This window comes from Belonocnema kinseyi, chromosome 9, assembly GCF_010883055.1.
Source record: "Belonocnema kinseyi isolate 2016_QV_RU_SX_M_011 chromosome 9, B_treatae_v1, whole genome shotgun sequence".
NCBI lineage: Eukaryota > Metazoa > Arthropoda > Insecta > Hymenoptera > Cynipidae > Belonocnema > Belonocnema kinseyi.
The window spans coordinates 67,774,585-67,784,249 of record NC_046665.1 but is presented as its reverse complement, the minus strand read 5'-3'; the positions used below and the strand labels follow the sequence as shown (position 1 = coordinate 67,784,249).

Here is a 9,665-nt window from a genome sequence, read left to right as displayed (position 1 = left end):
GCGCATACTTTGAATAAAATATTTGTTATCATTCTCTTGAAATAAATGTGTTTTTTTCTTGAAAAAATACCGGTTTCATATGTATACACCTGGTATATGATCAGATGGACGAATGGCTTAAGCAGGGATTGTGAGACATTCGTATTCGAACTACGCTAGTCCAATCTTTTTAGCAAAGAGGAAAGACGGGTCACCGAGAATATGTATCGACTTTAGGAAGCTCAATGAAAAAATAATTAAGAATCGGTATACGGTGCCGATAATTGACGATCAGTTGGATTATTTGCAGTGAGCGAATGTATTTAGCACGTTGGATCTTAAGAATAGGTTTTTCCACGTACCGATCGAGGATTCATATTGTAAGTTCACGGGTATTGTGGTACCCGGGGGCCATTTTGAATTTCTTCGGTTGCCTTTTGGGCTGTGCACTTCGTCAGCGTATTTTCAGAAATATATTAACATGATATTTAAGGACTTAGCAGCCACCGGAATTGTTGTGATCTATATGGACGATTTCATTATACCTTCTATAGATGAAGCTAGGGTTTAGAACGACTAGTAAAAGTTTTGAATGTTGCGAGCTAGTATAATTTGATTATTAACTGGAAAAAGTGTGCATTTCTAAAGACAAAAGTCGATTATCTAGGTTATATCGTAGAGAGGGGTACAATTAGGCCGTCAGGCGAGAAGACGCAAGCAGTACAACAATTTCCTGAACCAAAGAATGTCAAGCCGATACAGAGTTTTTTAGGACTTACTGGGTTTATTCGGAAATTTATACCAGAATACGCTAGTATCTCGAGACATTTGTCAAACCTGACTAAAAATGATGTATGTTTTCAATTTGGAAAGGATGAAAGAGAATCGTTTAAAAAGTTGAAAGATTAGTTATGTCGACAATCAGTACTAACTTTGTATTCACCTAATGCCGAGACCGAGCTGCACTCTGGCGCTTCGTCCTTGGGGTTGGGCCGATACTGTTGAAAACGAACGACGAGGATAGAGAATTTCATCCAGTCCATTTTGCTAGCCGGAAAACGACGAAGGCAAAGGAAATATATAACAGCTACAAGTTGGAAGTCCTGGCAATTATGAGAGCACTTGAGAAGTTCCGTTCCTACCTGGTCGGAATACTTTTCAGAGTAATCAACAATTTTCAGGCCTTCACGCAAACAATGTCCAAGGAGGACATTTCACCACAGTTCGAAAGATGGGCACTGACCTTGGAGGAATGTCGGTATAAGATAGAGCATCGTGTCGTGTCCAAGCTGCGACACGTAGACGCACTTAGTTGTTATCCGATACCGGAGGTCCGAGTGATCAACGAAAATTGGGACACCATTCTGGAGTGATAGTGGAGATGTCAAGAGATGGACAGGGAGCTGTCTGGACTGATGTCTAAGGTCCGCTATGAAGGACGGACTGCTCTGTAAACAGGTTCAACATGAGTGGCTTATGGTTGTACCGAAGTAGATGCAGAATGATGTGATCCGGAAATGTCACGAGCAAGGCTATTTTGGAACAACGAGGACGGAACAACTAATCAGAAGGGGTTATTGGTTTCAAGGGATGTTCGAGAAAGTCTAGAAATGGATACAAAACTGTGTTTCATTTATCTTAGCTGAGAGGAAACATGGTAAACTAGAAGGATTCCTGCACTTACTCGACAAGGGCGAAGGATCAACGGAAATCTACCACGTGGAACATCTAGGTCCATTACCCTCAACGAAGAAGAGATATAACCACATAATGGCAGTTATTGATGCATTCAACAAATTTGTGTGGCTGTATCCAACGAGGACTACGAGTACTGCCGAGACGATTGACAAGCTGTTGAGACAGTCTACTATTTTGGGAATCCACGACGAATAATATCGGATCGTGGTACAGCTTTCACATCAATGGAGTTTAAGAGTTACTGCGAAGAGGAAGGAATCTCGCATACGGTTATCGTTACAGGCGTGCCTAGAGGAAATGGTCAGGTATAGCGTTTGAACAGACCATTAATTCCTATTCTGACTAAGCTAGCAGCTCCAACGCCGGGTGATTGGAATAAGTTCGTTGATAAGGCCCAGCAGTATATCAACCACATTTCAACGAGGAGCATAGGAGTGTCGCCTTTCACACTTCTTTTCAGAACCAAAATGAGGTTAAGGGAGGATCCGAAAATTTCTGAGATCATTGAGGAAGAACAAGCTGCTCTGTTCTTGGAAAAACGAGACGTTCTGATGGATAGAGCTTAAGAGTCTATTGCCGAAATTCAAACTCAAAATAAAAAAGCTTATGATAAGAAGCGTAAGGAGGCGAGTTGTTACAAGGAAAATGATTTGGTGGCGATCCGACGTACACAAGGAGGGCCAGGGTTAAAATTTTGTGGAAAATTTTTTGGACCATACAAAATAACGCAAATTTTGAGGAATGACCGATACCTGGTACAAAATATAGGACAACGCGAGGGGTCTAAGAGGACGTCAGGACGGCCGAGTGTAGTATTTGAATTTGCCCACCCCTTGACCAGGTGTGGTGTGTGGCACCTTCGGTGTTAGAAATAGTTAGTTATGTTGAGAAGTATGAGTGTGAGGCAGTCTGTTGAGAAGTTTCGCAAGTAACTGTTTAGAAACTTAAATTGTCTGTATCTTAATTATTATTTAGCGAATAAATCGCGTTTATGTTTTAACTGGGCTTATTCATTTTATCTCTAAACTTATGAGGGAGCAAACTGCTCATAAAATTAACCCAAATAAATACACTTATACTGAATACATCCATAGTACATTGCAGAGATATTTTATATATTTTTTAACTTGATCTAAGAGCGTCCCGGTAGCCTAGGTATCATTCGCTGCTGGTTCAGGTCAACACAATGATGCATATAATGGCGGTTAGGATTGAAAAAATCAAGTGGATGAACAAAACGCCGCCGTTGTGGGTCCACAAAACCAAATTGATGAGCAATATGAATATATTCAGGAAACATTGGAAGAACTTCACGGGTAGCTGGGTATACTAAGACCATTCGCCCATTTCTATCAAATAATGGACGAACATGATCACTGACTGTTATTCCAACTATGAAAGGCCCATATAGCCTTAGCTGGAATTGTCCGGCCATTAGTGGAATAAGATTGCCTTCCATATCTTCGTAATAATAAACATTTGGAGCGTTCTCGCGATTTTCAGCAGGTAAATATAGGGACTGTGAACTCAATTCTGTAATAAGAAATAAAAATTGATCAAAAATTTGTCTTCCTTCTGGTAACAAAAATTAATTACATCGTAGTGATTGTTCTTGGTCAGTTTTTATAAAAACATGGTGAACAACGTCAGATAAACCTAAAAATCAGAAAAAAATCAGGGAATTTTATTCGTGAGGAAAAGTCAGGGATTTTGAAAGCTTTTATTTCGTTTATGAAAGATTGTTAAGTATATTACCCCGACTCGATATCTAAACCCTACTTTGAAGATGTAACACCTACCTTAATACGCGCTGGAAGAAGTAAAGTAGGTTCTAAATAAGCAGCGATTTCTATGTAATTTAGACAGGACAGTGCTGAGATCTTAAATCAATTGGGACTTTAATACTATAAAAAATAATTGCCTGATATTTTACAAAAATCTTCCTGGAATTCTAACAAAAGTATAGGTGACCATTAATTTTAATTTTCTTTAAATGTGTTCGACTCCCGAAGAGTTTCCCAGACTCCCCAGTGGTTCAATTATAGTGAGGAATAAATGACAAATCTTGGAAAGATATATTTATGCAAACGATGTTAAATGTATCAAAATTGTGTATTTAAATGATATCAATGGAAATCATTAAAAAAATTTAACTGATATCATTGGAAATCATTAAAAAATTTACTATTTAAACGAATACAATGTCAAACTTGTCGATTTCAACAAAAATATTTTTTAACTTTTTATTAAATAAAGATTTTCAAAAACTCGTTCACTATCATAACTAATGCAATCATACTAAAAAATACAAATATTAAGTTCAAGATTTAACCTAACATTGATCAGGAAATAAGTTAATAGTAACAATAACATTACTGGTTTTAGAATGAAGTGTATCGTTTCAAAATAGCGAGATTTTTTTATTCTCTAACAACTCCTATTTCTCTACGAAATCATGTTGCAAATAAATTAACTGGAATAATTTAATAAAAATGTAATAATAGTCAGCAAAATTCAAATTATTATAATTAATTAATATATATTAATTTTTTTATTTATTTACAATCATTGTTGCTCACAATAGAAAACATGTTACTCTCATAATTTATTGTTTATAACGACTTATTAGTCGACAATATTTATTAATTTTCCATGGTAAATATTATTCTAATAAAAATTTTCAACATTTTCAGTTAAGAGGGAATATTTTTTTTCTGATTGAGTTTTGCAAACAATTATCTATTTATATATAATTAAGTCACGACCATCAGATTGAATCTTGGACTAAATATTTTTGTTAATTGAGTGTGAATGCACTCATTAAGATTACCAATGATTTAATCGACCCTGAGTATAAAATGATTTTTTGTTATTTTTATAAATTTCACCAAAAGTAAAAGTATAGTTTAAAGTTCAACCATTGTAGGCTAAAGAGATTCCAAGAGGGCCTGGAGTAGTAGTCTAATTTAAGTAGGGTCTAATTTTGACTCTGGAACAATTAGGTTAGTGACCGTGGTAAAAAGTAAAATTGAAACTTCAGCAGAAAAGAAAGAAAATAATATCCAAAATGAAAAACCGAAAATCGAAACTGGAAAATAATATTTTCAGTTCCTATAGATTTTGCAGGTTTATATTATCTGTAATGTGCTGCCTTTTAAATTTAATTAATCATATTTATCATTCAGCATATATATTCGATTATATATAGATTACAAATTATAAATTCAATTCTCGTATCAGGCATAAAAGAAATTTCACGCAATATTCTCTGTTGAAAAGTTTAATACGCTTGAGTTAGCTATATTATTTTTTAAGGAATTTAGGTTTTCATGACAAACTTCTTGTAACGTACAAAAAATTTACAACAAATTCAATTGCAATTACAACTAAATTTAGAATTATAGGTTGTGTATTTTTTTACTTACCAATATAACTAAGGAAAACTGTTAATATATAGAGTTGGCTACTAATAAGCTTCATTTTCTCTAAATTTTTTCAAAGTGGGAAAATAAATGTATAAAAAAATTTGTTACCAACTGAACTGTAACGAATAAGCGACAACATTTCTGATAGGATTTATATACAAGTATATCAGACAGTATGTCGCTTATCGTTTTAAATTTATTCACACATTTTTAGGATATTTGTATTTGATCAGCAGTTAAAGAAACATAAAAATGACAAGTCCGTAAATAATAATTTTTCAAAAATTGATATGATGAAGTGATTCATGTTTTTATTGTTGTGCTAACAAACGACATAATTACTTATTACGAGAGCTAAATACGCATAAAATCGGTAATTAAATCGCGTTAATTTCGTTAGATAACTGCGTTTGATTTATTTGATTCATCTTCTTGGTATACATATGACGAATTTTCACATTTTTACACTTTTTATTGTCATCCTGTACATACGTAAGAATCACTTAAGAGAGGGGCTTGGTATTGCCCAATTTTTCTTATGATGATGGGGTGAAGTGCAGGCGAAATTCTGCTGAAAATTTCGTTTTATTTAACAATAATCGGTGTTATTGTCACCATTCTTTACTTGACAACCGGATCAAAAAATCTTGAGATATCAAGCAATTTGAACATATTCTCGAAAATGGTGTGACTTGAAAAGAAAAAAGTTATATTCTACGTTTTATTAAATTTTAAGTTATACATAATTAATTCCTAATGTGTGCAGATAAAGAAGATTATTCCATACAAAATTAAATTAAAATATTAAGCTAGAAATGTAAAACTTATATATAAAGCTAAGCACTTAAACAAAGGCTTCCTTTTTTGTAATATTTCTAAAGACAATTTCCATAAAATTTCTTTAGGAAATTCTGTGACAGTTTTAACGTTTTTTCTGTTGAATACGATGTCATTATTCAGTAAGAAAACCTATCCGTTTTCATGCCAAGTACAAAAAAAGCTACCAAGAATCGTTATCTGGAATATATTCCATGATTATAATCATGTATTTTTGACCTCGCATTAATAAAGAAGAAGATAGTTATAAACAATAATAATTTGTTTGAATCATTACTTTTGCTAAGTTGAATTAATTTTTAGCTCACACCTAGTGAAAAGTAGACAAAAATTGGTAAATTTGAGAAAAACCGCAACTTTCTAGAATTATTCAAATGGAATATGAATAATAATAATAAACACAACTCACTTTAATTGAAAATTGGACAAAAAGAGAAAAATTGTGGAAAAAACTCAAATTTTCTATCATTATTCTACGAGAAAATTGCTAAAAGCAATTTATTTAAATGACAAGTTATCAGTATAAAGTGGTATTTTATGTACTAGAAACAATTTGCACTAGAAAAAACGCAAAAAATCATAATTAGCGCCAGAAACTCGCAAACCCCATTCTTTCACTTGTGGGTTTTTTTTGGAACACTAAAAACAGACTTGTGGGTGGTGTTTCTTAAAAAGTAATTATTCATCTGTGTTCTATGGTTTATTACAAAGATAAAACTTGAGTTTCAGTTTAATTAATCTAATATTAAAGATTTAGAATAAAATTTAAAAAACGTCTTTTTTTCTAATGAGAAATTTCTATAAACAAATATTGGTAAAACAATTAGTTTTCGTAAGCTTTAAACTTTCTGGTTTCATAAGACTTGAATGTCAATATCATTATAATTCTAAAAATCATAGAAAACTTTTTTTCCAGAGGCCAGAGTTGAACTTCAAATCGTAAAATATCCTGGCGATAAAATATGATGTGTTTTAGAGAAAATTGAACGGCACTTGTGGTCCCGATTTAAAAAAACTGATGTCATCAGTACTTGAATTTTGAATTTTTCTGTAAAAATATTTACAAATTCTGTTTTTAGACAGCTATAAATTTTTACTTAATACACATATTTAAATTTTCCTTCCAGATTCCAGATCTGTCGAGGAATGAGAAAAAATTTTAAAGTTGCAATATTCTTCTCAAAATATTAAATTACTATTTTCTCAAGTACTCCACCTTTTTATTTTTTGTTTGTTACATGTTTAATTCTATTAGAGACACATTATGTACGTTTTATGTGAGTTATGCCACTTTTGTGGCCACGATAATTTTTCTATCGAAGCATGGATTTTTTTCTGACGACATATTTGAGAAAATTCTAAAAAAAACTTTGCTAATTTTAAAACGTTCTACAAGAAATACCTCACACTAAAAAAGTCTATAATGCACAACATTTTAAAGAGGCGAATGATTCTGTTACTTGAAGTTGCATGAAATGAAATAGATTCGGACATGACAATTTATTATTATTTTCCTAAAATTGAAATGTTTCATTCTTAGCTATAATAGCAAAGTATAATGAAATTTAAATTTCGCGCATTCGTTTTTAGCGCCATCTGACAGCAGTGCTCAGTCCTACCTCTGAGCCATGTCTTGAGATTTTGAGGTTAACTCTCCTCTCATTATCATCACTTGCGGACCGAAGGAACCGAATGGAGCATCTACAAAGTACCCGTAAAGACTCCATTGGGTCCCCATTCGGTTCCTTTTTTAAAAACTCGAAAAAACAGCAAAATCAACTTTTAAATTGTTGAAATTCGAGTTCTACGTTAAAATTCCCTATAGAAGTTCACGAACTAATCGCAATAGTTTTTTTGAAACGGTCTTACATTTTTTAAAACTTTTTACGTTGCAAAGAAATTGTTGCGATTATTCCGTGACCTTCTGTAGGTAATTTTAACGCAAAATCCAAATTTCAAGAATTTAAAAGTTGATTTTTCTGTTTTTTCGAGTTTTTTAAAAAGGGAACCGAATGGGGACCCAATGCGGTCTTTATGGGTACTCTGTAGAGGCTCCATTTGGTTCCTTTGGTCCGCCAGGGATGTTTCGCTGGTGCAATTACAATTGCCTTTTTAATGATTAATCTCTTTATTATAATCTACCATATAATAATAAATAAGTTCCTTTCCTTATTTTGACCGTGATCCTCTTCTGCATATATTTCGAAAGAGCGAAAACAAATACCGTCCTTATTTGGCCATAATTGTATGTCGAAATAAGCTACCGTCGGCTTGGAATGGAACTGTAAGGGATTATGATGAACTCGGATAAGGAACACAAGGTGGTGGAGGTGATGCAAGCACCCAGCTGATGGGTAACGACAATGGGCAGGCAAGTTGTCAAAGTGCACAGACTGTAAAGGAAATGAAAAAAAGACCAGGGAGACCAAAGAAGCAGGAAAAGGAGGAAAATAGCAAAAACTCAGAAAATATGCAGAAATTCTTAGGCCTAAAAACAAATACGACAGATTGGGGAGGACTGGGAAACGAAGTTTTCAAAAAAAGGGAAAAATTAGCTCGATCACCGACCAAGGAAGAAGAGAGAAGAAACCCAATAGAAGAAATAGTTTTGATATGTGGAGAAGATACTGGTAGTCAGGGAAATCAGGAAGAAAATTCGAAAGTCGTGGAAACTTTTAATAATTTAGAATGTAACTGTAAATGCAAAAACAAGTGGATCAAAGTGCTGGAGGATCTGTGGATACAGTAAATGGAACCAAAATTAAATAAAATCACTAATGAAGTCGAGAAGTTAAAAAATACGAAGACGAGTGATGAGGAGAGATAATTACGAGAAAATGCAGCACTTACAGCAGTATCATCAAAGCGAGAAAGAGAAATTGGGTTTTTACATGAAATAGCGCAACTCAAGGACAAAATATTTAACCTGGAATCAAAGCTAAACGATCTAGAGAGTAACTCTACTCGTAAGGGATGTGAACATCACAGTTTTGATTACAGAAAGCAGAATGACAATGGGTCAAATTACGGTAGTGTTGATGCGCACATAAAAACAACGTACATCAACAAAACACCAGACGATGAAACACTCATCAGCCAAGACACAACAGAAAATCGGCCGAGGAAGATACAATCAGATAAACTTACCCAGAGCGAACGGCATTGGGAGCTTGAAGATCGAAAGAACAGAAAAAATTCAATTTTATCGCGAGGATTTCAATTCAGAGGATTAGGCAACGAAGTCGAAGAAACGCTTTTTGATATCACTAGAGTGGAAATTAGGATTCAAAATATGAAGCAAATCGCTGGAAGAGCTCTCGTCAAACTGGACACAAGGTTCACTAAGAAAAAACGAATGAAAAACAAATTCAAACTAAAAAATACGACTATTCTAGTGGAGGATGATCTCACTAGTAGAGAAAGAGAAATTCAAGATTGGATTTCAGAGGAGGTGTGGGAATCCAGAAAAAGAGGAGAATCCGGGAGCTTTTATGGAATGAAGAAAATGGCTTAGAAGATATCCAGTTTTTTCGAGGACCACAAAAGAAGCTTCATTAATAGGGTGGTCTGCAACTTGGCAGATAGTAAGAAAGTGTTTAAAGTATCGGACTTTTTATCTAATTTTGATGTAATTGTAATTCTAGAAACAGATTGAAAAAGATAACGAACGTTTTCTAACTGATAAACTGGATAAAAATGTGTCTTGGAAAACCAAAGAAGCAGTAA

At 33.8% G+C, this 9,665-nt stretch overlaps 1 protein-coding gene across 1 annotated transcript in view; it reads left to right on the top strand.

The window, feature by feature from the left end:
• Nucleotides 1-9,665, top strand: part of LOC117180138 (Down syndrome cell adhesion molecule-like protein Dscam2) — a 274,387-nt gene that overhangs the window by 215,481 nt on the left and 49,241 nt on the right. The window lies entirely within an intron of this gene.